This window comes from Syzygium oleosum, unplaced genomic scaffold (assembly GCF_021117445.2).
Source record: "Syzygium oleosum isolate NSW1041296 unplaced genomic scaffold, Sole_v2.1 Sole_v2.13, whole genome shotgun sequence".
Classification (NCBI taxonomy): domain Eukaryota; kingdom Viridiplantae; phylum Streptophyta; class Magnoliopsida; order Myrtales; family Myrtaceae; genus Syzygium; species Syzygium oleosum.
Window position 1 is genome coordinate 4,564,986 of NW_026607497.1, and position 5,598 is coordinate 4,570,583.

At 40.4% G+C, this 5,598-nt stretch overlaps 1 pseudogene; it reads left to right on the top strand.

Annotated features, from left to right (window-relative positions):
* Positions 1-366: 366 nt before the first annotated feature.
* On the top strand, positions 367-3,798 carry LOC115674915 (pentatricopeptide repeat-containing protein At4g18840-like; annotated as a pseudogene).
* The last annotated feature ends 1,800 nt before the right edge of the window (positions 3,799-5,598 follow it).

Below are 5,598 nucleotides of genomic sequence, written 5' to 3' on the forward strand. Positions count from 1 at the left end.
AAGCAACAGTCCCCATGTAGTAATTAAAACCTATCAGCATGCGATTCAGATGGCAGAGGCAGAAGATGCCCGAGAGGAAAAATTTCCAGAAGCAATCTATTTCTCATTCAGATGCTAGAAACTCCGTGCAGAAGAATCGAGGCTGGTATTCTAACAGACTATATGCATCGGCCAGGGCGTGGGCGTCAGGTGCATAAGTCTGGCATCTCCTGCTCTTCTGGCTCTGACGGCACAGCCTGCTATGGCATAATTCAAAGCCATGGGATGAAAGTTTACAAGGAGCCCATTTTCGTGCGTGGGCTCGTATCCAGTCCACGAGCCACCATCGGAGCCAATGATAATTGATCAAGAGAGCCCATTTCGAGAGCCCGGCCTGGACAAACGACTCGGCCGACCCTCGTCCCTCGGGAACGCACGCTCGCTCGCTCGTGCGCACAGAGGTGGAAGGCGCGGAGCAAGCGAATCCGCTGCTCGACTCTGTTTCCGGATCGAGAGCTTCAAGTGTCAGAGTTTCCCGCTCGATCTAATTTGATCGGTGTGGTTCTTCATCGTTGACTCTTCTGTTTGCTCACCATTCATTTTGAACAAAGGTACGGTCACTTCCTCTTCATGGTCTTCCTACGCAAAAAAACAATTTGGAGATATGATGTCGTGATGGCTTGGATACTCACATCGACTGCGTTTGGGCTGATGATCTGAACCTGAGTTTTTGGTTGTTTGTGACCACTCGGAATGAATCGGGCTTTTAGTTATGCACTTACACACCTCGGCTAAAACGCACACGACCTGTTCGATAAAATGTTTCTGAGATTTGATTGAGAGATAATCTCGATTTTGTTCAAACTGAAGGTATGTGTTGATGTGATTCGTGTGAGATTAGCAGATTTGTTAAAAATTAAGCCTGGTTTGGATGCACAGTGAGGTAGCGGAGAGCCTTCCTGCTCTCTTACGTTCTGGTTGTGTTATGCATTGTGTATTCGTTATTGGACTGACTGCGACCACTGATGTGGAAAGGCTTGGTGGAGTCAACGTCGTTCTTGGTATGGTGATATCTAGAGACAGATGTTCCTGGGTTTGATTTCTCTTACTGCCCTATGCGTTGTATTCGCTTGTCGTACATCCCTGCGATACTCCGTAGTTAGTTTCCGACGAACTGTGGTGGTCGACGGCGGAAGTTCAGTGATAAATATAGTTGGTTAACAATGAAGCTTATACGTTCATGGCTTGAAGCTGTGATGTGATTGTTTTAATTTGAAGTTTCGAAACCCATGCTGATGAACAAAATCTGGTGTGTTCTCGTTTTGTTAGAGGAAGACAGTGAATAGAGCTTAGGAAAAAGCAAGAGAAATTATTACCTATTAATATAAAATTTGTATCCTGATGAGAGATGCATAGATAAGGGTGCATGCACTTGACATACCTTTTAAGATGCTGAATTAATGTAGAAAAGCTTTTGCAAAAATGGTCATGCATATAACGCAGGTATCATGCCTCACGGGGACGTCGTATAATTAAAAAATAATTACATGTATTTTTTTATTTTTTACTCAGGAAAGCGAGACAGGGAACTCTCTCTCTCTACTCCAGCCACTGCACTCTCAAGATCATCGGTCAAGTGCATGACATTTTTGCATGATCTAAACTTGGAAACTTAAGAAATCAGAAGGACAAAGCTTCCCGGAAAAACCAAACACAAGCCATATGTCCATTGCCCAGAAACTCACACCAAACACTAGATTCTCATCTCTATCTCTCGACAAATTCCTCAAATCCCAGAAACACCTCTCCAAGCCCACACCGAGACTCTGGCCTCACGATGTCAAGCGACAAAATTTAATCACAAACGACGAAAAAGTTGACGTTTTGACGTTAGCCCATCCGATTCTGCGCAGATTGGAGTCGAGTAATAGCGTCAGAGAATTCAACCAAGTCCATGCTCAGCTAGTTGTCACTCGCCTCTCTCAACACTCTCTTGCCACAAGCCGAGCCGTGAAGAAGCTCTGTTCTTTAGATGAAGTTGCTCATGCGGTTACGTTCTTCTAGTGTACCCAAGAGCCCGATGCTTTTCTGTGCAATGTTATTATTAGAACTTATGTCAACATGAATGATGCGTGTAGTGCTGTGAGATTCTATTATGACGAGATGGTGGGGAATGATATTGCACCAAATCACTATACGTTTCCCATTGTTGTGAAAGGGTTTGTGGTGATTGGGTCATTGACTGAAGGAGAGAAGGTTCATGTCAGGGTGTTAAAACTCGGGTTAGAGTCGGATTTATTCGTGAGGAATGCGTTAATTCACATGTATTCGGTTTTTCAAAAAGCTAGGAGTGCGCGCTTGGTGTTTGATGCAGGGACAGTGTTGGATTTGGTTAGCTGGAATTCCATGATTGATGGTCATGTGAAGAATGGGGAAGTGGATGTTGCTCGCGAACTTTTCAATGAAATGACTGAAAGGGATGTCTTCAGTTGGAACTCGATGATTGCGGGTTATGTTGCACGAGGGGACATGGGCGAGGCACGATGGTTGTTTGATAGAATGCCGTTTAGGGACATCGTGTCGTGGAATTGTATGATTGATGGGTGTGCAAGGATTGGAAATGCGTCAGAGGCTCGCAGCTTTTTTGATTCGATGCCTTTCTGGAATGTGGTTTCATGGAATACCTTGTTGGCTCTTTATGTACGTGTTAAAGGTTATACGGAGTGTTTGAGTTTGTTTGATAGTATGCTACAAGAGGAAGAGATTAAACCCAATAGGGCTACTCTTGTGAGTGTTTTATCTGCTTGTGCCAATACAGGGGACCTCAATACAGGTGACTTAGTTTATTCTTACATGAAGGATAACAACATTGAAGCTGATGTGCTGTTTTCGACTGCGCTATTGACAATGTATGCAAAATGTGGCACTATGGATTCAGCCAGGAAAGTGTTTGATCAGATGCGTGATAGAAGTGTTGTCTCGTGGAATGCCATGATCATGGGGTATGGAATACATGGGCATGGCGAGAAAGCCCTGGAAATGTTCTTGGAGATGGAGAAGAGAGGTCCAATGCCAAATGATGCTACCTTCGTCAGCGTATTATCTGCATGCACACATTCCGGAATGGTTGTGGAAGGTTGGTGGTGTTTCAACATGATGTCTCGGGTTTACAATATCCAACCTAAGGTGGAGCACTATGGTTGCATGGTTGATCTTCTTGCTCGGGTTGGGCTAGTGAAGGATTCGGGAGAGTTGATTAAAGGAGTACCTACAGAGGCAGGATCTTCACTATGGGGTGCTCTGCTTTCTGCCTGTAGGACCCATTCTCACATCGAACTAGGAGAGATGGTGGCCAGACGTTTGATCGAGTTGGAACCAACAGATGTTGGGCCCTATGTGCTATTGTCAAACATGTATGCAGCAGAAGGTAATTGGGATGCTGTCGAGAATGTCAGGTTGATGATGAAGGCAAAGGGTTTGCAAAAGGAAGTTGGGTCCAGCCTCATTCAACTTGGAGGCGTCGAATCTACAGAGTCCGCAAGAGATGGCATACCCATCAGAGAAGTATGATTTGCTCGATGTTGAGCGAGATTGGTTCACAAATAGAAGTGCCATGCAGAGACTCCAGACCAGTAGAGGATCAAGAGTAGAGAGAGAGTAAACCATATTGCCGGATTTTTTCGAAGATCTGTGTCCTGTATATTATGCAGGATTGAAGGTGAAGACATTTTGCAAAAAAATATTTCTTGCTTCTATATATATGCCTGTACTGCACATCTCCCAGTTAAAAGGGCATCGCAGTATGTGAATTCATGAGTACTCCCATCTTCGAGTTCTTGTCGATGCCTTATAGAATGCATATACGTCTTATAATCATTCTGCCAAGGAAGATATTCTATGGCACTAGGAATTTTCCACACTCAAAGACCCCACCAAGAAGACAGTCAAGAAAACCAAATTTGTGACCCCAGTAATGTCCTCGAGCAATTGTCTCCAGCAAAATCCATGGAAATCAACCAGACCGTGTCTTTTCCTTTGCCTCTCTGCGAGGTTACCGTATTTGTGACGAGCACTTTATTAGGCTTAAAGATATTTTATCACTTTATCTTAAACTCCACAATAATCTAACTTAGAGAAAAATTAATCTCAAGTACTCTTCTATCATACATATCTAGACGTGATCTAAATATATATACTGGAGGCTTTCACAATGCTATGTGTTGTTCATCAGGTAGCCTTTCTTTATGAGTAGAATAACTCAGCTTAAAGTCCACTTACTTTTGTGACTAATTAAAGCTTTTAATTCTATATTTGAAAATCAAAAAAGAGAATGTGCAAGGTTGCGTTGTTATTGACCCAAAAGAAAAGGTTGCGTTGTCAAGAACAAATATGTGTAGAAGAAAACGAAAATAATTTTATCCAAACTCCACTTAATTTGAAATTGAATTTTTACAAAGAGATAAGATTCATACAATTTCTTTATCTAAATGGTATAATCTCTTAAGTTCAATCAAATATCTTTTCCTAAGAAAGAAATAAAAATGAAAATAATCTCATACAAAACTCCACCTAATTCGAAATCAACTCATGAAAAACAGAAAAGTGGAAAGCCCATAAACTTTGATTTATGTTAACATATAGATTGTAATAAGGAGATACGATCTCAAGTTCTAATTTACAGGCTGCATTTTGTATGTCCAATTCGACAAGTGTTTTTATAGTTATTTTCTACACTGAACTTTTAACAACCCAAGTAAAAGACACGCAAAAAATTACAGAAACTAATATCAAATTAGTGGGATATGTTCTCTAAATTAGCAATGCAAGTGTACGTATCGAACAAGTAATAAAGTGATGAATTAAAGTATCGTTCCCACAGAGATTGTAGACAAATCAATCAAATTACTTACTAAAGGTGAACAATTCTCAACTTTATCTAACCAATTAAAGATTTAATAAAACAATCGAAATTCTAAAGAAAACTAAATTAACCTATTACGATTGAAATTTCCGAAAGCTAAATTAACCAAGGCAGTAAACCAAAATCAAAAATAGAAATTCACAAACTAAACCTAGAAATTTCGAACATAAAGAAGCAAGAAGCAAAGGACTATGATTAAGAATTAAAAACGTTAGAGCATCCGATTTCACTTAACCAATCAAGATTAATTAACCAAGCTTGTCATGCAATCAAATTGAAATCATAGTGTGATGGTAGAACTTCCTAATTTAAATTATTATCCTTGGTCTGGTATAGCAACCCTACTTAGATTTAGCAACCCACACTTGGTCCATGTGAATTTAAGTAAACCTAAGTGCATTAAAATCTATGAATATTCCCGGATTCAATAAACCACCCTCGATTTACTTACTACTGAAACCACACAAACAACCTAGTATATCTCTATCTAAGTTAAATTCATGGCTATATATTATAAAGCACTCGCATAGAATCTCCTTTCGGTTTCATCATGCACTAAGAACATGATATATAACTCACACATACGAGATCTAGAATTGCATCAACAACTCTTGAAAATTAATCAATCATAGTTAAGCTACATCGTAGCTCTAACAACAAGTAGTCTAGAACATAATGAACATTAAACTAAAAACAAT